The sequence below is a fragment of the Coenobita brevimanus genome, chromosome 53 (assembly GCF_032717465.1).
Source record: "Coenobita brevimanus isolate Jiangsu-jjx chromosome 53, ASM3271746v2, whole genome shotgun sequence".
NCBI lineage: Eukaryota > Metazoa > Arthropoda > Malacostraca > Decapoda > Coenobitidae > Coenobita > Coenobita brevimanus.
In genome coordinates this window covers 26,865,073-26,892,445 of record NC_137006.1, presented here as the reverse complement: position 1 = coordinate 26,892,445, position 27,373 = coordinate 26,865,073, and positions in this window count along the sequence as shown.

The window sequence follows — 27,373 nt, the reverse complement described above, 5'->3', positions numbered from 1 at the left end:
AACAGTCGCTGCCGGCACAGTCGCTTGATGGCGACCGGGAGGACCCTGTGCCTCCAGCCCTACCCTGCCGGTGGTGGCAATCCGAGGTACCACCTCATTTGATTGTAAGATTGCAGCGGCCATTACTAAAGATGTGAATAGAATGTGTGATATGTTATGCGCATGTAGTGTGGTGTAGACAGTTGAAGGTAGAGGTATTATGAGAGCATGCTGGCCTACTCTCTGTGCTACTACTACTACTACTACTACTACTGTCGTTATTATTATTATTATTTTGTGGTGGGTGGGGGCGCTCACCATCCACTCACTCGATGTAGTGCTGCACTTGAGTGTCTGCCCTTTCCTCTCCTCCATCCTTCTTTCCTTCCATCCTCTTCTGTCTTTCTTTCCTTCATTCTTTCCTTGTCCTTCTGCCTACGGATGACTTTACACTCCCTCTTCTGTCTTTCTTTCCTTCATTCTTTCATCTTCCTTCTGCCTGTGGGTGACTCTACACTGAGTGACAAGCCAAATGGTTTCCTGAACACCAGGAAACCATTTACTATGCTGGGTGGTAACCATATAACCAAATTTTGGCTCCTGGTGGTTTAGTGGGTAATTATTGCACTCCAATCGGATTTAGCAGGTGAAGGTTTATATGCAAAGGGTGGTTGGGGTTGATTGCTCATGTAATGCCACTCAGGGATGAGTGAGGCTGGTCACTCTCATCTTAAATGTCGGGACCAACTGCATAGCCCCGGGCTCCTACGCTCCTCATGGGGCAATGAAGGATTGGATGATGGATGGATGGATGGATTATTATTATTATTATCATTATTATTATTATTATTATTATTATTATTATTACTATCATTATCATTATTACTTCGTTTCGGTATAAACATTCTTTTAAAAGGTACTCCATCATTTAGTCATGATTTGCTTATATGAAGTGTTATGAGAAGGTACAAATACAACAGTCCTTTCATCTCCTATGCCTCTTTCATGGCTGGAATCACACACGCATGAATGTGACGCAGTGGACAGAGTGCATGTTGTCATCCATCTGTGGGTGACAGCAGGCACCTTTGCCCACTCCCTGTCATTCAAGCTTTTTTGACTCTAGCATTGAGAGAGTCAGCGAACGGCAATTAGCATTTGACTGTACAGCATTGATTATTTATGATTTACTTACTTGTGTGGATATTTCGAGAACGTGCTGCATCTTATTAGGGGCGATTGAGATTATAAGGAAGTATGTGGAACGTTTAAGTTAAATTGATAACTATACTCGTTTTGTTCTAATTAGGCCTAAAACTGCTATCCATCCATCTTCAGTGCTGATAGGTAACAACGAATTGACAGATTAGGACACCAGAGATGAAATGAGTGTGCTTAGATGATATGGACATGTGGAGAGAACGAGTGTGAATTGAGTGGTCAGTCTGATATATCTGAGAGAACTTGAAGGAGGGAGAAGTCGTGGTTGGCCTAGAAGAAGGTGCACAGATTTGACAAATGATTGTGTGAGAAAGGGAGGTTCCGTACAAGAACTAACGAGGCTAGAGAACTGATGAGTGAACGAGCTGGCTAGATGAATTTTGTGCTTAGTGTATGACCTGGGTTTGATACCCCTTTTAATTTGACAGTCGTTGGACTGACTCAATCAGGTAGGTCAGTGTGAAGCTACGTGCAGAATGTGTTTGTTTTTACCTATCAGGTGACCCTCCCTTCCCACAAATCCCCTGATTGTCTACCTGCACCTGGAGTGAGGTCAGATTTACCAGACTGGCCTGGTGATCTGCTCTCACATCACTTACTCTACCACCATAGGCCTCGGCTATTAGACTGTTAACAGCTTCCTCATTAAATGAGCCTCTTTCCACGTCTCTGTTATCTCCTAAAAGATGCCTAACACTGTCATCTAGAACCCTACCTAACCTAGCTTTTCCTACACTATTGAGCCCTATTGAAATGAGGGTTGTTTCTACCACACTAGCTCTTGTCATGATTAAAATTGTCCCACACATCAACGAACATCACACCTTCCTTTCTACACAGACTACCTAGCCTACCACTGACTCGTATCATTCTACTGAGAATTACAGAACCAACATCAAGTCTTGGCAATATACCACGGTTAACTAACTTCCTATGGCTTTCTGAACTTCCTAATAATATCCCTATACTTCCTAAGTAACTCATCTGACCTGTCTGAAACTACATTATTAGCCCTTACCACAGTGTAAAAACTGAAATGAAACTTAACAAACTGATCGCACTGTCCTGACAGAGATTTGAATTCAGGCTCCTGCGCTCCAAATGCGCGCACGTTACCACTGAGCCAAACAGAAGATCTCCACTCCAGCTACAGGCAATGTGGCCATTTTACAGACCTCATTGCATCCCTCTTTCTCTCTCCATTGTGGGTAATTTGCCGAGCTGAGTTTCGAATACGCATGATAGTGTGTCATTTGAGGCCACATTGGGGATCCTGTGTATCGCACTGAACATATCCCCGGCATGTAAGGACTAGGACACTGCCAGCTGAATAAGGAATAACATCAAATTGCCAACCAAGCCTTGTCCCACATCCCACACTGCTGCAAACCAGATGTAGTGACTGATATGAAAGTTAATAAACTAATCACCCTGTCCTGGTCGGGATTCGAACTCAGACCCCTGCGCTCCAAATGCGTGCCCGTTACTACTGAGCCAAACAGGGGATCCCCACTCCGACTGCAGGCAGTGCTAGCATATTATAGATCCCATTACAACAGTAACAAAGACTGAGTTTTCTGAGGTGTTCAAATTCGTCAAAACTCTGTCACGTCCTGTATCCTACACCCAGGAAAGCAAAAACGCTTTCTCCTAGAACCCTTAACACAAAACTCCTTCTGATATCCAGTCAATGAATCCCTGACAAGTATGAGGATAGGCTCATCCCGCACTTCATCTTTAACCCGCCACGTGCCAGTGCCATTTTAAAACGGTCTGACATAATTCCGTGGCCAGTGCCAGTGCCGTTTTAAAGCGGTTTAAAATAAAAAACTTCACTGTGACAGCATTTTTCAAGATTCGTGGGTAAAAATTGGCAGGCATGTAAGGTAACCATTCCTCTACCATCTCCAAGGCTGTCAAGGCCATACACTCACTCACTCCCCCCCTCACGCTCGCTCTGCCACACTCCGCCTGTGTGCCTCACCCAGAGCTGTACATAGTGAAGGCATTTTGTAAATATTTTCTTGTAAGTGTAAGGACTATATACTGAAGTCAAGTTGTAATCTCTACCTTAACTAGCGTTGTTTCTAAGTTATCTAACTTGCCTAACACTTCTCCTTCCACTTCCTCTACATACACTGTCTTATCACTCACTATTCAGCATCATTTTCCCAAGCTTTCAACGTGTCACTTAACACGTTAATTCTCACTTTTTTCTCAGTTTCTAAACTAAGCCTACTCGCTAACTTGTAATACAGACAACAGGCATACTTTTTTTTAGGAGACAGTGAGTGGAGGAAGGAAAATAAAGGTAATAAAAAAAAAAGTCCATGTGCCTAAAGGGATCCTCCATTCATAAAATATTTATAAGAACTGGATTTTAATGAAAGTGGATTAAATGTTTGTGGGAAGTAACTCCCAAGAAGTGAATTCCAGAGAGTAGTAACACTGAGGATAAATGAATTTTGATAAGCAGAGGTTCTGCATTGTGGGGGAGAGAGTGTGAGTTCATGGGCCCTCCCAGCTGCCCGAGTATTTAGGGAGAAAATGTGAGGGGGAGGCACACTTGAAGCAAGTACGTCAGAGCACTTACAGTAAAAATATCGGTAAAATAATGCTAAAGACTGATAATGGAGGAAGGTCCTGCGTAATGGCAGGATTATTGATTAATCTAATGGCTTTATTTTGAATTTTGTCCAACTGCCTCAGTGCAACCGCTGCACATCCACTCCACAGTGGTGAACAGTATTCAATCTGAGAACACACATGGCTTTTGTATATTGTGGCCAACTGCTTTCCAGTGAAGAATTCACGAACTCTGTAAAGAAGTCCCAGTTATTTAGAAGCATTTTTAGCATGGGATTTAACATAAGCCGTCCAGCTTAGGTTGGTGTTTAGTGTGACACCTAGGATATCAACTGTAGTGGATATGGGAATATTGACATCATTTTAAATTATGTAGGAATCTGAGGGACTCTTTCTGCTGGAGAAATTAATGTATTTAGTTTTCACCACTAAGTCTCATGAACTCATTAGAACACAAGGAGCTGGAGAATCGTTGGACAGGCACCATCTAAAGGGAGGCTTGGGAAGAGCATCGAAAAGTGTGTCCTCGTCAGAGCAGGTCAGAGGCCTGTGAGGGAGAAACAATGGACAGGAAGGATGCGAATAGAAAAGAAAGAAAGAATGAAAGCAAAAAAAAATATATATATATATATATATATATATATATATATATATATATATATATATATATATATATGCAAATAGGGAAGGAGAAGGCAAAAGCAAATATAGGACTAAGGAAAAGCAAAAGTAAGGAGGAAAAGGTAAAGAAATGATGGGCAGGATACAAAGGAGAAGGCAGTAGGAGAGAGAAGAAAGAAAAGACAGAGGGTACAGGGGACGAAGAAGGAAAGGAAGAACAGGAAAGAGGCAAAGAAGTGGAGAAGGTGAAAGAAAGAAAACGAAAAACAAAAGACAATGCTCAGGCTCACCTATCGGGTTAATCCTTATCTGCCTACTTCCCCTTACCCCACCCTCATCTCACATCACTTGACTACGCTTGACCATTGTGTTGTCGTTCGTTAAAAACTGAGCATGACCATTCGCTCTTTGATGTCACGCACCGCATCGATCATGACCCTTAGTGAGGACAAGATTTAACCCTAGGGTGTGGCTGTGAGCTGGAACAGTGGCGAGTAGGTAAAGAAGGCGGAAAGGAACGAGAGGGAGGGGAAAAGAAGACACAAAAGGCTGACTACATATGCCCTTACAATTTAGGGGAACTGGCGGGAGGCACCTTTCCCCTTGACCCCCTGGATCCGCCTCGATATACACACTTACTGAAAGTTGAATAGCAAAACCACATTCCGACAAAGAGTATGAGGTAAATCGCTAAGTTTCATTCATAAAGAAGCCAGTATCTAATGGTAGTTCTCCGCTCTGCTCGATCTCTAGCAGCCTCTTTATTCAATCCTTTATCCCTGAGGTCATGCTCTATTACCTAGTCCCATGTTTTTTTTTTTTTTTTTTTTTAAATCTTCCTCTCGCAACCCTCCCCTCAATTTTCACACCTCTTGCCCGCTACATCCTGTTTTCATCCCTCTCCTTTCCACAGACTTCGCATGCTCAAACCATCTCAATCTACTCCTTCCCATAACAATGCTAATATATTCAAGTCTCATCTTTCGTCACAGCTCCTCATTCGCGATCCTAAACTCCATCCCCCAGGCCTCTCATTCAAGGACGCATTACACATCCATCTAATCACTGTCATCTCTGTACTTTTAAGCCTACGAATATCCTCTTCCTATGTAATGGGGTGTATGAAAACCCGCGTTGCTTAGAGGCAAAGCGGGGATCCTCTCTTTGGCTCAGTGGTAACGTGCGCGCATATGAAGCACTAGGGCCTGAGTTCAAATCCTGGCTAGACCAGTGTGATTAATTTGTTAAGTTTCAGTTCGGCCTATTACATTGGTTGGCAACGGTGTGGGATGTGAGGCAAGGCCTTGAGGGCACTGATGTTGTTGCTGACAGCCTTACATCCTGCGGCTGAGCTGTCTATGTGGTTCGCGGGCTTCCCTTAGTGGTGGCTTCCAGTGTGCTAAGCTACCATGTGTGTTCGAAACTGACCAACTTAATCATTAGGGGGAGAAAAGAGTGATGTAATAGGGTGTATAAAATCCCGTGTTGCTTATAGGCAAAGCAGGGATCCTCTCTTTGGCTCAGTGGTAACGTGCACACGTTTGATGCGCTGGGGCCTGAGTTCAAATCCCGGCCAGACCAGTGTGATTAATTTGTTACGTTTCAGTTCGGCCCATTACACCTATACTGCCCAAGCCCCGCTACCGCACAGCATTGCATTCCTAACACATGTTGCATGCAAGGTAGCACAGAGGCCCTCAAAGGCAACGACTTGAAATAATTCCAACCACTCCTTATTCTAGCCACGAAACATGCTCCAGCTCCATCTCCAACACATATTATATCTCCTAAATAAACACACACACACACACACACACACACACACACACACACACACACACACACCTCTCGCTGGTGCAGTGGTAACGTTCTCGCTTGCCAACTGGTGGACAGGAGTTCGCGCCTCGCTCAGGTTGCGAAAAGTTTCACTGATGAAGTGGGTGGTTACTGTCCCCCTTGAGCAAGGGGATGGGTGTGTGTGTGTGAAGGTCACAGCCTTGCCCTTAGATCGGACTATATGAGCTCTCAGCTCCCTTCCGGGAGGGTAAAAGCTGACGATCACAACCATCAAGTGATAATGACCGACCCGGTGAACACACACACACACACACACACACACACACACACACACACACACAACCTATAGGGAAGCATCAACAAAAGGACACTGGAAAACACTGCATAAAAAGAGAGGTGATAATGACATAAGGAAGTTCAGTTTCCCAAACAGGGCAATTGATCAGTGGAATGCAATACCGAATGAAATAGTGTGTGCCAAAACTATTCATAAATTTAAGGATATGTATGATTAAAATGGTTTAATGCACGGAACAGTACTAGCTTGATTCATACCTGTAGAGGTACAGTTAGGTAAGACCAATTACATAAGAACTCTCTCTCTCTCTCTCTCTCTCTCTCTCTCTCTCTCAGAAGACTCTTACAAAATCAATTCTTTCCCACCTCTATCTCTGCCTCCTCTTCCCTACACACACCACATGAAATCAGCATTGTTTCACAGCCTACCTCTAATACGACTGCACCTCCTATGCTCCCATTTATCACAAACATTGCACAAGATGGAGTTACTTCCCACACCCTTGTGACAACAGCGTATGGTTTCACTTCCTCTACACTGACAGTATCACCACCAGCCCTGGATATCATTATTTCTGTTTATGCGCATTTACTCTCAAACTCTTGTACCCCATTCCACTTCTTCACCGTCCAAATCTTTCCTCTGCTACCTTCTCAAATTCAGCGATCAGCACAAAATCATCAGCATACAACACCTCCCAAGGGAGTCAAGTTCCGAATTCACGTAAGAAAATTTCCAGAATCACGATAAACAGTGAGGAGGTTAAAACTACCCCCTGATGCACACCAGCATTCACGGAAAATTCATAACTGAAACTTCTGCTCACTCTCACCTGGGTGCGAGTATCTTCATACATTGCCATAACCACTCTTAGCAGTCACCCCTTAACTGCAAATTTTCTCATTGCCCACTTCACCACCTCCCTAGGAACTCTGTCACAGGCTTTCTTCGAATCAACAAAAACAAAGTACTATTCTCTCTTCCCTCCTACATATTTTTCCTGAAGCTGTCGGACAGTTATAATGCACTGGTGGTTCATTTGCCTGACTCATCCCAAACTGCTTGTCATCAGTATTCACTCTTTCCTTTCTTATACCTTCTAGAACTGTCTCCATTGCCTTCATTATCTGTTCCAAACGTTTCATGCCTCTGTATTTCCTCTTTCCAGAGAATCACTCTTTGCCTTATACGAGTATATATTTACAATGACGATCTCCAACCACCTTCTGGAACAACAGACTCATAGTAGAAGTTACCAAACTGGTAACTAAACCCACTCTTGTATTTCACGAGACCTTCAACATCTTGATACTCATCCCATGCACACCTGCTGGAACGCCGCGTTCTCCAGCTGCATGATGCCGATTTCCCTGCTCATGGTATCATCAAACAAAGACCATCGGCCAAATATGGATCCACTGACTCCAAACCTTCCCTTTTGCAGTCAAGCTCCTCATTCAGAAACCGGTTATAATGATTTCTCCAAACATCCAACTATCCACCACTACCCTTCTCTCATCATTCTTCACGCACTACTCGTCTATGATTCCCCTGTATCACCTTCTTCTTTTCAACACCGATTTATTTAGGCTATCCAGTAAAAGTCTCTGGGACTCAGACTTTGCCCTGTATGCCTCCATTCTGACTCTACGTTTATCATTCAAATGTTCCTATTTGCTACCACCCCTTTTCTGCTCCAGGAAGAGTCTTCTTTTCTCCTTCAGTACGACTTCTACACGCTTATCCCTCCATGTTACCTCATGTCTTAGTGGACCTCTTGACCATCTACACACTGAGTCAGTAACTCTCAATGGATTGTTCTTGAAAGCTCTGTTCTGCTCTTTAATGCTTCTGTCAACGACTCCCTTTTCAGCCATCACTCTCAGGGCCGGATTGAGCACATTGGAAAAGGGGGGGGCCTGATTCCTGGCAGATTATCACTTGGGGAATTTGAATAATCAAAAAATTAAGATATACTGTTATTTAACTTGTCTTGAATATATGGGTATAATAATACAAGCAAACACAAGTGCAGTAAGATATTTATGACAGCCTATAACCCTCCCGTTGCCAAGTCCGTTGCAGTCGTGGGGGGGCTCTGGGATCTGGGGCTGGGGCCTGATGGTGGGGATGGTGTTGCTCTGGGCTGCTTCCCTCGCCTTCGGGTCCCAGTCTTTGATCCAACTAATTTTGCTGGGTCCTTTCTCTTCTCTTCTTTGTTTTATCATTTCTTCTCACAGTCCAAAGGTGTGAGAGCCGTGCTGATGGGATGCAAGGCTGTCTCTTTTATGTCAGTTGGGAACGGCCTCGGGGAACCCTGGGTACGGTAGCCCTTGTCTCTCACCTTTTCTCCTGACTCGGGCTCTCAGGAGTGGACCAGTTTAGTTCCTGCAATGTACAGTTCGGCTCACCATGGCCAATCGTGAACCTACTCCCTTAATACAAGGAAGCAATGGGAGATGCTCCTTCAAAACATTCTCCCAGTCAGGCGGAATCCCCCTCCCCTCCTTTTTCACCCTTTTCCTCCTCTTCCTATCCTTCTGTTTCTTCTTCTTCCCCGCCTCTCCTTCCTCCTCCCCTCTGTCCGAACCCCCCCCTCAATCTCTTCGATTTGTGGGCACCAGACATTGCCAAAATATTTCTACCTCCAGCCGACGACGAACGACCTCACACTCTATCTCTCTCTCCTCCGACAAATAGGACCCGATGTTACATTTTCTTCACGTCCTAATGGTGACCGACTCTTGATAGTTCAAACTGCTGTGCAGGCTGAGAAGGTGTAACTTACTGACCCCTCTGGTCACCCTATCACTGCGGTTACAAATGTTCACCTAAACTCTAGCACCGGAACTATTCTGATCCCGTCCTATATATCAATAGGTGACTGCAGTTTTTCTGAATGTTCTGACATCCAAGGAATCTCGTCTGCTCAGCACCTTGCTGTACTTTCTATTCAGTGCTAACACTTCCCCCTCAGGGATGTTGCAAATATTCAGCCAATATAGCAAAGATCATCATCAAGTGTCACGACCTTCCCACCTCTGTTATTGTTGGTGGTACATTACTTCAAGTCAAGGAATACACGCTTCGTCCTGGACAATGTTATTTCTGTTGGTGATATGGTCACACAGCTAAATACTGTAGGTCAGAGGCAGTCTGCCCTGCCTGCGCTCAACCTGGCCACACCTTTTCAGCCTGTTTAGCTGAGACACAAGTCTGCCCAAACTGCCAAGGCTCTCATGCTGCCTCGTCCTGAAAATGTCCATTCTACATCTTTGAAACTGAAGTCTCCAGGATTCAATGTAAAGAAGGTCTCTTCCTCCGTGCAGCCCGTCAACATGCCCGTGACTTAGGATTCTCTTCCCGTGCCACTTATACTTGAGTGGCCTGTCCTGTCTCGACTACTTCTGCTGTCTCTCAGTCCCTCCCCACTGCAACTATCACAACCTCTATCTCCTTTTCTGCAATCACCTCCCTTTCTGACACACCTGTGCCCTTGGTGTCGCCAGTCTTCAGCTCCTCTACTGTCTCGGCCTCTTTTCCTGTCTCGACTCATACCTCCTCCTCACCTATCCCTCCGACTGTACACTGCTGTCTCCTCTCCCTCTGTTTCGGTTCTTCCCTCTTCCTCCTGCCTGTCTCCCCCGTCTTGTTCTACTCCCTTCTTTCAGGCCCCTCCTGTTTCTCTTTGCACCTCTTTCTCTGTTCTAGACTCCTCCACTCCTACCTCCTCCTTGTCACGTTTATTATCCACTCCTCTTTCTTCCCCTCATCACCCTTCTGGTTCTTCTGCTCCCCCTTGCTCTTCCTCTTCTCTCCGTCAATGACTACTCCATCTGCCACAGCGTGGCACCCGCCGTCCGCCTCCCTCTGGTAAACGTGGGCTGCCCTCCACTGCATAGGATGCCAAAAGTTCCACAAAACCCTCACATTCTCCCCCAACTTGTAAGATGCGTACTGCCTGTCCCTCACTGTCTGTGACACTTACTTCAACGAAGATCCCTGTGTCAACTCCACGGTCTGGTCCCATTCCTACCCCAATTCTGCAAGCCACTGTACAAATTGTTCTGGCTTACCTGTCAACACCGCAGATGATGTTCCCTACAGTTTGTGAGGGTGAAACCCTCACTGACATCACGGATTTTCTGGCAACTCCTTTACAGGAACCCATGAGTCCCAAAATCGTGCTTCATACAGCCGAAGTCCATTCGGTTCCTTCTGATCTCCCTCCTACTCCCCTCCCTCCTTCCCGTCCTGCCCACTTCTTCTTGTTCTACTCCCTCTCCTTTATCTCTCCCTATGCCATCGGGCTATAGTGACTGTCCCACTAATCCACCTCTTCCAGCCTCTGTTCCTATTCTTGTTATCGTACCAACTTGGTGATGTATGGTACCCATCTGTCATAAATTTATTTCCTGTATATTATATTATATATTTTGTAATCTTTCTTAGGTTTTTTACTTTTCTTTGGCTTTACATTTATATGTTGTTGTAAACTTCAGCATGTTTGTTTTACGGTGGAACCTTCGAAGTTTTATGGCCCATCATAATGACCTTTATTATCTTACATCTTTCCTTGATCTGTTTACAAACATCCCGTTTGTCTTCCCCTCCGGTACTTATACCTGACTATTGTTTCTTGTTTTCTCCTGCTTCTCCTCCTGTTTCTGCTATCTTAGTCCACTACACAGTTCCTCATGAATGTTTATCCCTTCACACAACGGTTTCACATCATTTTATCCTCGTTATTCTCAGTCGTTGGATTGCGGTGCTTTCCATTTATTTCTCTCCCTCCCAGCCTATTGATTTTCCTGCCTTATCTCTTCTATTGTCCCAGTTACCCACTCCAATTTTACTGTTGGAAAATTTTAACTGTCTCTCTTTCTGTTCCCCATCTCTTTCTTTAGATTTTCATTGGTCTGTTCTTTCTGATGCAGTATATAGTGATAATTTTCCTATCAATATTACTCTTACTTCATATTGTCCCGTACTCAGACCTCCTCAATGATGTTTTCCGAAGGCTGACTGGCCATCTTTTACTTCTTAAATGGTTCCTTCTATGCCTCCTTCTTCCTTCTGTACTGTTTGAGATAGGCTCACCTTTTTCAATGTTTTAGTTCTGAGTGCAGCTTTCACTGTGATTCCTAGGTCGTCCCGTCCTTATACTTCTAAGTGTGTGCCTTGGTGGGATTCTGATTGTACTGTGACACTCCGCATTAAACGTGCATTTTGGAAATGTTACCTACATAAACGCAACACCCCAGATGAAGAGAATGCGTTTAAACAGGCTTAATGCTGTAGCTGGAGATTATACGTTTCCACTATTAATGCCACTATGCCCATTGCTTGTCTGGAAACATATATGCAAAATAGCCGGAAAGCATTTTCCCATGCCTTCCCCTGTCATCCGTTTGCATGGGGAGTGCAGATGCTTATCTAGTTGCTAATGGCTTAGGTTTTCATATTAGTAATGTTAGTAACAGCTCTCAACTTTCACCTGAATTCAGTGCCCTTAAAGCTACTTATAAATGTACATATGTTGTCTTCCGGCTGTCTTCTAGTCAGTCGAATAACGCGCCTTTCATGCTCCATTAATAATTGTCCTCTGCCCTTCGTCTTTGTAAGAGCACTTGTGGGGGTCCTGATGGCATACACTATAATATGCTCCGTCACCTTTCCCCCCGGGCCCTGGCCTTATTATTAGCTATTTATAATTGTATCTGGACAGAGGGTGTTTTTCCTCCCTCTTTTCGTTATGACATCATTCTTCCGTTTCTTAAGCGAGGAAAGCAAGGCCAGTCATTCAGGATTATTGCCCCATTGCTCTTGTTAGTTGTCTCCGCAAATTGTTTGAGCGTATGATAAATCATCATCTTATGTGACTCCTAGAATCCAAGCAGCTTTTGTCATCTTCACAGTTTTCGAAAAGCTCACAGTACCTTAACTCCTCTCTTAAATCTGGAGACTTAAATCCTCTCAGCCTATGCCACTCAAAAGTCGGAATGGCATAGGCTGAGACCCAGAACAGGTTTATGACCTGTGGTGAGTAGGTATGTGATCAAGTGATGGTTAGTTTAGGTTTGGTGTACTCATGAGGTCATAGACTAACATATACAGCTTAACATAACCATCACAGTCACTGGTGGACATATTCTTAAGTTTCACATGTCAAGCAAAACTAACCCTAACTTTTGCTTAAGCCATTGGTAGGAATGTGAAAATCTTTTCATTCCAGATCAGACTGGCTGTTACTAAAAAGATGTTCAAACATCACCAGTACATAAGACCAAGAAATCAGATAACCAAATACTCCTCAAAGGTCTATAACTGTCCATGGTCAGGCCTAACTAAGAGGAAAAATCATTGAAATATTCCGGTCTTTGTGACATCTTCCCAATGTGTTGCTACCAAATTTCACGGCTATATGCCCCTGGAATCAAGACCTAACAATGCTTATATTGAGTCATTTAAAAAATTACTTCATTACAACTCTATTAAATCTAATCTTTGTGCTACCAAGTTGTACCACAAGTACCTGGTTGCCGTAAGGTTCGCCATCACTACTAGTCTCTCCAAAACCAACAAAACTCTTCGCTAGCAAAAACATAGTACACTTCATCCTTAAGATAGCTGTCACAAAGTCTATCATACCTGGCACGATAATAACAGCTGAGTATCACAGAAGTCTTACCTCTACCGAAGTAGAATTCCCAAACATTGTTGTTGTTGTGAGAGGCGATTAGCTGTGACCACTGGCCCTGACGGCTTGTGACGTCACAGCGAGGGTGCATGTTTGCGCGAGGTACGATAATCTCCAACTTTGACTTTTTTTTTCTTAAGTATTAAATCAGAGAGAAAAAATAATGATATTCCGATGATTACAAGCAACAACTTTATTACTTTATGTAACTAACACACGACCGTCAACCAGTTAATTGTGTTCATCAAAGCTAAAAAGTTTATCAGTAATGGAAACTAATACAGTGGAGTCTCTTTTATGCGAAAATCAATGGGACTTTCAAAGTTTCGTTTAATCGATTTTTTCAGATAAAAGATACTCTGATAATATATAGCAGTGTTGTAGGTCTCGAGACTGGTCTCGAGACCAGTTTGATGTGGTCTTGGTCTTGATCTTGGTCTCAAAGCTTCTGGCCTCGGAGTTTTGGCTCGAGATCAGGTCGAGAAGAGCATTACAAAGTGCATCGAGGCATGAGGAAGGTCGGAATTTATGACCATACATGGAGAAAAATCATGGCTGATTCGATTCACGGTGCGCCATACAGGCTAGCGCTATGGTGATGATACTTGAGCTTAGCCCTGTGAGTGCTGATAGAGTGCATGTGAGTCAAGAGAGCATGCATGACGTGGCCATTCTTGCAGTGATAATCTCCGTTTGCACGCACATTTGTTTGTAGTTCTGTTCAACTCCATGTACGTAACATACATGTATGGTGTATGCAATCCCCGCACCCTTCATATGCGTACACCACAGGTTTAGCTAGTTCGATCGGAAAACGTAACCACAAAAATTTCTATTCTCCTATGTTTGTTTCTTCATGCCAATGAAGCAATGAAAGCAGAAATATTTTACCTAGATGGTCGGTTGTTCACATAAATTTAACTTTGTAAATATATTTCCTTCCTTACAGGAGCATAGCCAGGATTTTGGAGCGATGGGGGCCAAGTCAGACATCAGCGGCTTCCAACCTTTCGAGTTATGACCCTTCAGAGCTTCCAAATGGCTATCACGGAGGCCTGCAGTGACTTTTGTGACCTTTATAGAAGAAATCAGAATATTTTTTAGTGTTTCACAGCCACCCTCGTATTTCATACGTCTTATTCACCCATGAGCCGGGAGCCATGGCCATGTGGCCCAGTGGCGTTTCTAGCCCCATTAAAGTGGGGGGGTCACCTGGAGGCTGGTAAATCATCTGTAGTAGCAAGAAGGACAGCGAGCAGACTCGAATGAGGGCCCCTTTCAAGAGGGAGAGTTAGTGAAAACAAATAGTGGGTACGGCCATAAGAAGTGTTTGGAACACTTGTGGAAATAAAATATATATTTTATATTTGTGAAAATTATTTGCTTCCCACCTCGGTATCCCAAAACCCCTCTGGTCTCTTGTGTAATTATCCTGAAAAATAGGTAGTCCATCTCGACTGTTCACTAGAAATGAAAGATGAATATGTTGTGTATGGAACGTTTGGGCACAGGTAAAGCTCAGAGAGAAGTGCGAAAATTAGTCTTCTGAAAACCAGCTTTCGCATGAGGAAGATATAGCTATCCATGAGTACAATGGCACTGTCAAAGTATGCAACACTGTACATTATAACTTCAAAACTGTACTTTCAAAAGTTTAAAAACTTAAAGAAAACTTTCAAAAGCCGTAACATCGGTGTGCAGAGCCATAGAGAGCTATGACTGCGCCCTGTGGTGCCTGGAAAACGTTTGACACTGTCCAGAAAAAGATGCAAAATTGTCACAGTCCCTCCATACTCTTGAGTTTTGGCCCCAGGAATTATTCCTAGTGCCCTCTTCTCTCTTTAATTCTTCTTAGTAATTGTCTTCCCAGAAACTCCTCGACTTCATTCAACTTATGTGCGATAATCAACTCAAAATCGTTTAAACCTAATCTGCAACTGGGTGATTGGGGTACTAGTGCACTCACTCAAGGGGCCGAGACGCCCGTGAAAACTGACCAGCAGTGCAGCACCTGCAGGCTGAAGCAACTTTTCATTCATCCAGCAGACATGTTAATTCTTAGTCTTTGTCTTGGTCTCAGAGGGTGTGGTCTTGGTCTTGGTCTTGGTCTTGGTCTCGAGGTGCCTGTTCATGACTACAATACTGATATATAGGATACAAGGCAACAGTATTGTCCTCACCCATCACCCATTTCTGGCAACATCTAGCCCACCAGCACCTCAGAAGCCAATCAGCCATCACCAAAACACTTAATACACTGTAGTAACTACGTATGTAACTGCACTTTTGTAACTGCAGTAGAAACTGTCAACTTAAAAAAAATCTTCAGTCAAATAAACTTCACCAAAACAATTACATAAATCACTGTAAGCCATTCGAACAAATAAAGTCTTAAACTTGATTGTTTTTTCATATTTTCTGTTTCCTTATTCAATCATTTCCACATCATCCACATCATCTCCCACATCATCCAAATCTTCCAAGGTGGTGGATGCAGGTGAGGGAGTGGGTAACTCCCTCTAGTGACTAACAGAGCAACCGTAAACTAATGCTAGTGGCGCAAAACTAGCCCGCTGTATTTGAATTTTTGGTTAGATTTCAGATTTTTGCGGTTAATCGAAATGAGAACATTTTAGTAAAACTTATGGTTAATGGCATATTACAGTTAAAAGAATTTTGGATAAAAGAGACTCCACTGTAATTACAATCCCCTGCATGTGTGTGTGTATGTGTGTGTGTAAAACTGCTAAATAATGATATAATTTACTTTAATGGCAGTGTTCATGTTAGCTTAGCAGGCTGTCTAGTGCTTCTTCCTTCCCATTCTTTCTGCTGATATGTTAACATTCACTTTTGTGCTCTTAACCTGCTGTGTGCCAGCTATTTTTAGCCCTATGGGTCGCCTCAGTGCCGGCCATTTTTTGGCCTTTTTTGGGCTAAAATGATAGATTTTGATGTGAAAACAACGAATTTCACCACTAAAATACTCACCAAAACTTGGAAATGGGTTTTATTGAGTCCTGCATACTCGTATACAGGTACAGTATTCCCACTCTCATATGCTCGCCACGTTTTCTATGTAAGGTAGACTCAGGTATTTATGCTGGGAAGGTATAGCAATGTTCAGGACTTTTCTAACTACTTATTACTTCAACATCTGTCATAATTTGCATGTCTCTCTCACTGTGAATGCATTGTTTTACACTTACTTGAAGATTGGTACAACCTGACTTTACTATGTTCAGTCCTGGCACTTACAAGAAGGTATTTACAACTTGACTTCACTATGTATGATACTTACACTTACATGAAAATATTTACAACATGATTTCACTATGTATTGTCCCTACACTTATGTGAAAATATTTACAACATGGCTTCACTATGTACAGCACTGGGTGAGGTACACAGGCAGAGTGAGGTAGAGTGAGTGTGAGGGGGGGGAGCGAATGGGTGTATGGTTTTGACCACCTGAGGCATGATAGAGGAACAGTTAACATACGTGCCTGCCAATTTTTACCCGCGAATCTTGAAATTTGCGGTCACAGTGAATGTTTTAATTTTAGGCCGTTTTAAAACGGCACTGGCACTGCCCCCAGATTTTTGTCAGACTGTTTTAAAACGGCACTGGCACGCGGCGGGTTAATGTACACTATGTCAGTTTTTACCCCTTCACACCAACATTTCCTTCTTAATGAAAATAAAGCAGTAAGGAGGTGATGTAGCTAGAATTTTATTAACACTTTCCATTGTATAACATAGTGTTTTGTTCTTTTCATACTGCAGGTTGCATTATTTACCGCAAGATAAATTTCGAAATGAAGGGGTTTAGATACAGCCATCGTTCACCCCTAGGCTGCAAGGTCGTCTCTCCCTATGCTGAATAAAATCACCTGCTTGTAGCCATTCCCTTGTTACAGTTGTTGCCATCTTTTGTTATTGTTGTTGTTACAGTGATGGTGGTGATGATGAAATGCATGCTGATGTTGCATTATACCTACAGTCCACCATCCTTCTTAAGAAGCAAAGGGATTTGAGAGACTTCTTTTCTGTACCAGAATTATGTTATTCAGTTGTTTGTGCCTGGTCTCCATTTTCTTGAATGTCTGGACAGAATAACATAGCCTGAGATCTTTACGCTTAAGATTTTTGGAGGTAGTTCATGTAAGATAACATACGGGTAGATGAGAATTCTTGTATTGCATGATGTTTTAATCTGTTGTGGGTCCCTAGTCCCTTTCACCTCAGTTGATGGCGAAGTATAATCATACTGGGGTGGATCTGACTATACCATGTGCACCGAGGAGAGACATCAGGACCGAAGCAAACAACGCTCATGACTGGTTGACACAGAACAGTAAAATATGCTCTGGCACTGTGGAACATCCCTGATACCTTCAGTACGCTATTATTCTACTTTAACTCCAGTACCATCATGCACCTACGCTCATTTTTACATTTTTTGCTTCAGAAATAATTCTGTATGAAAACTGATTGTCCATTTCAGAAGCAGTTCCCATATGAAATGACACGGTAAATAAGTGATATTAGTAAGGGTAGTATAGTGATAACTTAGTTTCACATCTCCACAGAACACCGGACAATAAGCAGAGTAATAAGGAACACCTCTAAGGTCCACGTATCTTAGCTCGGCGAAGAGATTACAGTAATAAAGGATACCCATCCCTGCCTCATAAGTATGGCTCTTCAAATGTCATCCAACCACGACATAATATTCAGATAGTAAGAGTGGCACTGTTCCCTCGAGTGAAAACAAATCGACTATAGTGAAGCAGTTAAACTAATCAACACAGACGACTTTAAACTTCTTTTGGCAGAATTTTGGAAAACCTGCAGCAGAGAGAGAGAGAGAGAGAGAGAGAGAAGAGGATGAAAGAGAAGCAAAGGAAAATTGAAGGAGAAACAAACATTGCAACGAAGGCTATGAAAAGAGATTTGGGAAGGTGAAATGATGATTTGGTTTAAGTTGAAAAGAAAATATGAGATCTCAGAATAGGTATGAAAAAAAAAAGTCATTCTAATATAAAAAATTAGATAATGAAGGCAGCACACTACTTCAAGAGTAATATAAGAGGAAGAAGACAGATGGTTACGTTTGCTACTAGGGAACTGCGATGAAAGAAAAGTTATAGCAAGATGTATAGGCTATAGAGATGTAACCACTCAATCTAGTTATGTGTTACTATATTCTTAACACCTCCAAACTGTTGCATGCAGAGTAGGGGAGACGGAAGATGAGTAAAAATATCTCAGATCTGCCTAAGTAAAGTGAAGAACTGGTGTACAGTATATTATCGTAGAAGTTAGCGGGAAATACGAGAGAACAAATTTAGTAAGCCGTTCGTTCGTTTTAAGATATCCTGCACCTGTAATGAAGGCCGGGCCGTACAGTAGCCCGGTAGGCCATTTCAAGGGTTATATAAGGGAAGGGAGACAAACACGCGCTTGGGAGGTTACGTTTGGTGCATGTGAATTGAATTGGAAGGTTCCGGAGCAATTTTGCAGAGTGCAGTAGTGAAGTGTAAGTGGATTGTGTGAGAGAATAATTAGGTAATTGAAGAGGATTTGCTGGAACACGGGGAGACTGGTGACCGACAGGATAACAGTACGGTGCCCTTGAGAAAAGCGAAACAGGAAAAAAAGAATGCAAAAAATGGAGTGGGTTAATTACTGCACATCTAATGCATGTGAAGGGCCTGGTAACAGTATGAAGATATTGGAAGAAAATGGGAAAATGGTGTGTGTGTGTGTGTGTGTGTGAGAGAGAGAGAGAGAGAGAGAGAGAGAGAGAGAGAGAGAGAGAGAGAGAGAGAGAGAGAGAGAGAGAGAGAGAGAGACTTTACTCGGCTCCATTTGTTTGTTAAGTGAAGGTTAGGGTGACCCACGGAATATGATGCTATCTCTTGGCTGTATGAGGAGTACCGAGCCTCCAGCCCTACTGTCTACGGGATATAGACAGTATAACCGATCAGAATATTCTCTAACAATTTTTAGCTCAAGTAACGGCCATGTGTTCTCCGATAGGACTGATTTTACAAGTAACCAAGGGGATTCATTCCAGCCTCATAATTATGGCTATTAAAATTTCATGCAACCACATCTCCTCAATCAAGGTGTGAACGTGGACCACTTCTATCTTGTGAAAACAAATCAACTGTAGTCGCTGTGCTTTATCTTTGTTTTTGGATAATTGAAAATGTGCACCAGGATATCTACTTTTGGTGGTGACCATGGTGATTGATACATGGAAAGAGCAAAATGGTTGGGTATAGAGAAAGCGCAACTATCTGACAGCCAGGACTTATTCAGAAGTTATTCTAATTTAAAAACATAGATATATATATACCAAGAGCAAAAAAAGACAGTAATCGAGACGGTTTTTATAACTCACTGACTGCTGGGATATCTCTCAGTTAAACAAAACCGTCTGGAAATAGTTTGAATAAAGTACCCTAGATAACCAAGTTCAGCTAAAGGCTTAACACCTTGATCACGATGACGTATTTTATTGATTTATTACTGCTACCTTCGGACGATTTCAGTCTAGATATCTTAGGAGAGACCTTGTGGAGTAAAGGAGTTTGTGAAAGCCGCAGTAAATACATCTAGCGAAAAGTCTGTGCCAGAAATGAATAACATCGTGTGAAGGAAGCAAGAATAATATGGAAAACACGCCATGGAGGTGGACGTTTTAATGGGGCGTCCTTGTATATATTTGGACTGCTTGGATGACTACTAAATGTGTTTCAGGGTGCGCCCAAACAGAATGACAAAAAGTGTGAACACTGAATTTATTTGCATAGTGTGGAACCAGGTGTGTGTGTGTGTGTGTGTGTGTGTGTGTGTGTGTGTGTGTGTGTGTGTGTGTGTGTGTGTGTGTGTGTGTGTGTGTGTGTGTGTGTGTGTGTGTGTGTGTGTGTGTGTGTGTGTGTGTGTGTGTGTGTGTGTGTGTGTGTGTGTGTGTGTGTGTGTGTGTGTGTGTGTGTGTGTGTGTGTGTGTGTGTGTGTGTGTGTGTGTGTGTGTGTGTTAAGCCGCAGTTGGGTTAAGATGGAGACAGAGAATATACAAGAGAAGGAGTGTCATTATATGGTTTGTTCAAGCTTCAGAAGTTTTACTCGGATTAGGGGAGACCTTTCGAGCTATGAGGGGGGGGGGTAGATATAGCCTTAGATAACTCATAAGGAGAGCTCGTAGGCATATAAAATCACCTGGCAGAAGCATTGACAAAATATAAAATAATAAAAGTGCTAGAAGGTAATTGAGATTGTTTAGTATTATCCATTAAGTAAGATAGCTCCTCGTACATTGAATAAACCCATCTAAATTAAGGAATTAAAAACCCATCATTATTCTGAGGGGGGTCCAAGGGCCACCTAGTTTGTAAAAATTAATATAAATGTATATATACCTTAATACAAAATAAATAAATTGTAAAATAATCAACAAAAACGATAGATATGAAAGTAAGTACATTAATCGCATAAACCTTCCTCGTCCCCGATAACAACAAAAAACAGCCTTTATAGTTAGCAAAGGCTACAGAGCATTCAACATGAGTGCCTGGTACAAAATCCAGTGAAATGTTACCTCAGTTTTTCCTCATAAAAACTCCTTACCTTGTCCTGAAGACTTTGGATATAATAACCACTAGCCGTCGTCTACTTATTAGTCCCCCTGCTTCATGACCTACAGGCTATCGAGTGCATTGTGACCGGACGTCTCTCATATACATATATTCTTGCCTTCTCTTCCCCCTTTACCCCATTTACTCTGATGTATTTTGCTTGTAATTCTTGCTATCAGTGGGTGATTTTATTCAAATTAGAAAGGACTTCCAGCAGTGAAAGCGTTAATGAAGGCAATATCCATCTGCTGTCCGAAAAGTGTGCCTTAAGGTGAATAAATTCATTTGAACCAAGATATTAAATAGAAAGCACGTCTCCGGATTGAAAGGGTGGAGTTTTCAAGGAGAACTACAAGCGTAGTAACACCAACCCACGAGAATTACGGCCAAAACGTGCTTAACCGTCGTCACATAATCGTTTTAGTGTCAACCAGTGTTTGCCAGAAGTTTAGTATTACTATGGTATTTTTGAGCGAGAGACTAATGAGAGCTACATCCGAGGACTTTCTCTAGTGTAATTTAACCACACCTTATAGTATCTGTTGGCAGTGTTGAATTTAGTTTATGAGGTTGTCAGTTAAATTAGTGCCCGTATAAATGGATGGCTCCCCTGGGGGTAGTTTTTTTATTTATTTTTTTTCCAAGAACACTCCCCCAGTATCCCTGCTTGTCGTAAAAGGCGACTAAAAGGTTTGGCGGAGGGTTAGTGCCCTTCCCCGGAAAATAACCAACTAAAAAGACAAACAATAAGCCTCGGACAAGGACTAACCAAAAGATGACGACCAAGGACAGAACAAAGGACATGGTAATCGGAACCTGGAATGTAAGGGGAGCGAATGATGAGGTGAAAGAGAGAGAGATTGTCCAGGTGCTTGTGGGTGCGAAAGTTGATGTAAGCGGAATAACTGAAGCTAAATGGAGAGGTGAGAGTGTGAGAGAATGGGACTATGGATTGGGTATATGTGCAGGAGTAGATGAGAATGAGAGGGCAAAAGAAGGAGTACGTATAATTGTGAGTAAAAGATGGAAGGAGAGCATAAGAGAGTATGGATCAGTTGGGTCAAGGATTGTGTGGGTAAGATTGAAAGTTGGAATACAAATGTGGACGATTGTGTGTGTGTATGTGCCAATGCAAGATCGTGCAAGCAGAGTGAGAGAAGTTTTCTGGACAAATGTGGAAGTGTGCATGGAAAAGTTTGGAAGGGATGAGAGAGTGTTTTTGATCGGTGATATGAATGGTAAAGTAGGGAATGTGAAGGTGGATGGAATAGTTGGTGAGTGGGATTGTGCCTGCTGAGATAGATGAGAATGGCAGTGCGTTAGTGGACATTTGTGCTGGGAGGGGGTTGGTGATAGCCAATACGCTCTTCAGGCATAAAATGATACACAGGTATACATGGCGAGTGATGAGAAGGGTGAGTGGTGAACTGAATGAAAGGAAGGCAATGATTGATTATGTGTGTGTGGATGAAAGGATGCGAAAATGTGTAATGGATGCAAGAGCATATTGAGGTTGGGGGAGTGGACTTTCTGACCACTACTTGGTGGTGGCCAGAATCAAGATCCAAGTAAAATGGAGAAACAGAAGAAGGGAAGGACGGGAAGAAGGAGTATTTGTAAGGAGAGTGGAAAGGTTACAAGAGGATGAGCAAAAGGCAGAATATAAGAGAGAAGTGGAGGAACGATTGGGCAAATATGTATTGGAGCAGATGGGGGACGTGGAAGATGTGTGCAGGATATTCACATAAGAAATATGTGCAGCATGTGATGTGGTGTATGAGATGAAGAGAAGACGGAGGGGGATGCAAGGAACAGCGTGGTGGAATGAAGAAGTGAGACAGGCTGTGGCACAAAAGAAGAAAGCATACAATGAATGGATGAGAAATAGGGGCGTGGAAGAAGTTGAGAGGCGGAAGAGTTATATATAGAAAGAAAGAGAGAGGTGAAAAGATTAGTAAGAGAGAGTAAGAAGAGAGTGGATGAGGAATTTGGAAAGAATTTATGTGTAAAGTGGAGGGACTGTAAGAAAACGTTCTGGAAAGAGGTGAAAAGAGTAAGACAGGGTGCAAATGAAGTTAGCAGGGGAATGAAAAATAAAAATGGTAGATTACTAGTGGAGAAGGGAGAAAAAGTGAGTAGATGAAGAGAACACTTTAAGGAATTGCTGAACATTGAAAATGGAAGGAATGCGAGTTTAAGTGGCTGGGGAATGGCTGGGAGAAAGAGGGAGGTGAGAAGACAGGAAGAAATCAGTAGGATAGAAGTTGTGGAAGCAATGAAGAAAGTTAAATCGGGGAAAGCCCCAGGAATTGATGGACTGTGTGGTGAAATGCTGAAGCATTGGGGGAGAGATAGTAGTAGAATGGATGTGGAAAATGTGCAGATTGGCCTGGGAGGAAGGTAGAGTCCCGGAGGATTGGAAGTCAAGTATAATGATTCCCTTGTACAAAGGAGAAGGGGAAAAAGAAGTGTGTGGTAATCATAGGGGTATTTGTCTTCTTAGTATAATAGGAAAAGTGTATGGTAGGATACTTATTGACAGAGTTAGGGAAATAACAGAGGAATTAGTTGGAGAAGAACAGGGAGGCTTTAGGAAGGGAAGAGGTTGTGTAGATCAGATATTCATTCTTAGATCTTTAGTGGAAAAGTTTCTAAAGAAGGGAAAGAAGTTGTATGCAGCTTTCATGGATTTGGAGAAAGCATATGACAGGGTGGAGAGACAAGGACTGTGGAAAGTAATAAGAATATATGGAGTAGTTGGGAAGTTCTTGAATGCTGTGAAGAGTATGTTTGATGGTGCTAAAGCTGCAGTGCGTGTGAATGGTGAACTGAGTGAATTTTTCTCTTTGAAGGTTGGGTTGAAACATGGTTGTGTCATGTCTCCATGGTTGTTCAATCTGTACATGGATGGGGTAATAAAAGAGGTACAAGGTTGGGTAGTGGATGTTGGAGTGGCCCTGGTGAGAGAGGGTAGTGTTTGGAAACTCTCTGTAATGTTGTTTGTAGATGATACTGTGTTGTTGAGTGAAGACGAAGGGGAGCTGCAAGGCTTGGTGGATGAGTTTGGGAGAGCGTGTTAGAAACGGAATCTAAAGGTGAATGTAGGGAAGAGTAAAGTGATGGTCTTTGAGAGAGGTGAAGTCAGTGAATGTACAGAGAGGTTGGATGGTGAGGAATTGGAAAATGTGAGTACGTTTAAGTACTTGGGTAGTGTGATGAGTAAGGATGGAGGTTTGGAGGGTGAAGTGCTTGAAAGGGTACAGCAGGGAAGAAAGGTTGCTGGTTGCTTGAAAGCAGTGATAAGAAGCAGGGAAGTGAGCATGGAAGTGAAAAAGTTACTGCATGACAGTATTGTGATACCAACTCTAACGTATGGAAGTGAAGCTTGGACGTTGCTGGAAGGACACAAGTCAAGAGTGAGAGCAGTGGAAATGAGCTATTTAAGAGGAGCTTGTGGAGTCACATGGAGAGACAGGCTGACAAATGAGGATATAAAGGAGCGTTGTGGTGTGGATGTGGATGTGATAGGAGGCGTTAGGAGGAATACACTGAGGTGGTTTGGCCATGTAGAGAGGATGGAGGGTGAAAGACTGACGAAGAGAGTGTATGTGAGTGAGGTGGAGGGGGGAAGAGGGAGAGGGAGGCCGAGGATGAGATGGAGGGATGAAGTGGAGAGGTATATGAGAGAGGGGTGTGTGAATTGGGAGCGGGGCAGTGAAATGGCGGGGGACAGGGCGACGTGGAGGCGATTTGTTTGTGGCCACCCCGAACGGGATTGAGGCGTCTGGCAATAGATAGATAGATAGATAAATGGATGGATGTGAAATCTCGCTACTGTTGTATATATATATATATATATATATATGCAAACTAACCACAGGAGAAATGAAAGGAGCGACAGTGAGTACTTTCGTATGTTACATCTTCGGACAGAGTGAGACAGAAACGTAAAGGGTAGAGGTCTTTTATGCACACCCACAGCAGGTAGCGGCACACAGAATAAAGGATGACCTGAATTTTTACCTACGGCTTAACTTATGGTCACCTGCAGCAGGGTGTGGCACACAACAAAGGATGACCTGAATCTAAAAATGGGTAATGGGTGATAGGTACCTTTCTTTTTTCTTCCTTAGGGATGCACGTGACAAAGGAGGAGGGAGTAGGAGGCGAGGAAAGGGGAGGGGGAGGGAAGGGGAAAGGGGAGGGGGAGGGAAGGGGAAAGGGGAGGAGAGGAGGGAAAGGGGAAAGGGGAGAGGGGGGGAGGGAGGAGGGGATAAATACTGCTTCTTAACTTAAGACCTAGAGGATTAATGCTTGGTGTGTCCCACACAGGTGTGACTACACTACCAGGAGATGACACGGAACAATCACGTGTTAGTCTGGGGGATACTGCATTAAAATTAATTCAGTTAACAATTTATCACACTTAAAATGACCATAGCTCATGTTTACATTCTTTTCATATGTGCCAGAAATTAGACAAGATTCTATTACATTGTTGTATACCGATACAATCCACCAACATTGTTAATATCTGCAGCCCTTACATGTCACTTGGCACTTGACCACTAATATCCAGCATAGTCTGATACGGTAGCGATATCTGGTATGGGTGTGGAAATCCCGAGTAAAAGCAGTGGATATTAGACTTTTAACTTCTGACCCCGGTGACGTAATTGCCTCCGCCAGCGAAGTTGGGCTGATATTATGTATTCAGCCGAGTCTGTTTGTGCAAAAGGTATCTCAAAAAGTTGTTATCGGGTTTCTATGAAATTTGGTGAATAAGTGGGCGTTTGTCAAGGAAGAGTAAATTAGTTTTGAAGTGGATGCGGACCAGGATGTAGGATTCAATACAAATTATATTAGCGCTGTTGAAAAAACACGCTCTCTGAGATCGTATAACAAGGCAGACAAAGACCGCAGAATTAACTATGTGAGCCTAAAAGTGTTCGTCTTGTAGGAAAGAGGAATTGCAGCAGAATAAAAGATATTTTATTGGCGCTGGCGGTGTTATGCTCCTTCTATGGGCTTTGTAGCAGTTCCTGCTATTCATGGATGATTATTACTCAACTTAGGAGGAATATCTGGGAGTTAAAGATTGATTAGGGCCACATCTAATTATTCCAGTTCAAAAGTCTTTTCCAAGGTGAATAAAACAATCTGGAAGAAGAAAGAGTTAAACTGAGATACACTGCACTGGATTCAAGAGGTCAAAAGATATTATGTGGGTGTGTAGACTGTACAGAATAAGAACACCGAAATTCATTAAGTGGAATGAGGAAGTTTGTTGGATATATGGTTGAAGAGTGAAGGTGAGCTTAAATGGTGATCATTATACAGGGACTGGATATGATTCGGGTGGCGAAATAGGCAGAACGACCATTAAGGTGAATAGCCATACTGAGAGAATCTATACGACTGTTGCGCGTGTGTTCTAATCTGGACATACCTCATCCCTTTTATGATGGTCACGTGTAATAAGACTGGAGCGTGAATTGAATTAGTAACCAAGGAGACTCATTCATTCCTCATGACCAAGGCTCATCGAATCTGATGCAGTCACGACTTAGTATTTTAGTTGTAGGAATGGCTCAATTTTGCCAGGTGCAAGCAAACCGTCTAATGGCTAACGAGATGGGTGTGAGTTTGAGAGTAGACAGAGTCAAGATAATAGGTTGATATGATATGATCATACACAGGAAACGGATAAGACGTAACTAGTTAAAATGGTGTAAGTGGCTGCATATCAAAGTAGGAGGCAGCATGGAAGGCAAAGAGTGTACAGTAAAATGAAATGATATGAATATATGGAGAAAACAGATAACATATATATCTATGATAGTGAAAAATACATTATGTAAGTAGGTTTGAAGATAGAATGAGACATAGATGACAAACAAGATGATAGTTTGAAATGCTTTAGTCGCATAAAGAAAACAGTTATGTCAAACGTAGTAAGATGGATGTAAGTTTAAAGGCAAGATGCATGGAAGACAAAGATGATAGTCTGAAATACGAAGATTATTGATAAATTTTAAATTACTGTAGATATCTGGTACAGTATGTGTAAGTTGGTGAAAGGGGTATGTAAAAATGACGGTAGGCGTCAGGGTAGAGAAAGAAGATGGTTTGAAATGGCCTGGATAAAAAGGAAGAACAGACATAACTAAGATGGCGAAACGGGCGTATGTAAACCTGAAAGTAGTAGGATCTGTGTAAGACAATGTTTGGTAAAATATGAGGACAAAGATGCAGCGATTCAGATCCTTTTCTTACAGACCCAGTCTTTTAAGGAAAATGATTTTGATACTAGGTACATCACATGCAAATAACTTTTAATTTTAGAAAAAAGAAGAGAATAAAAATGTACCTTCCTTGCGAAACTTAACAAAGCCGCCTGAACTCCCGCAACAGCGAGTTTACCGCTAATCAACACGCCGTTAAACCAAACATATCCATATGTTCATAATATACTGTAAAATCCCTACCTGTGGGCGGCTGACTAAGCAAACGCATAACCTAACG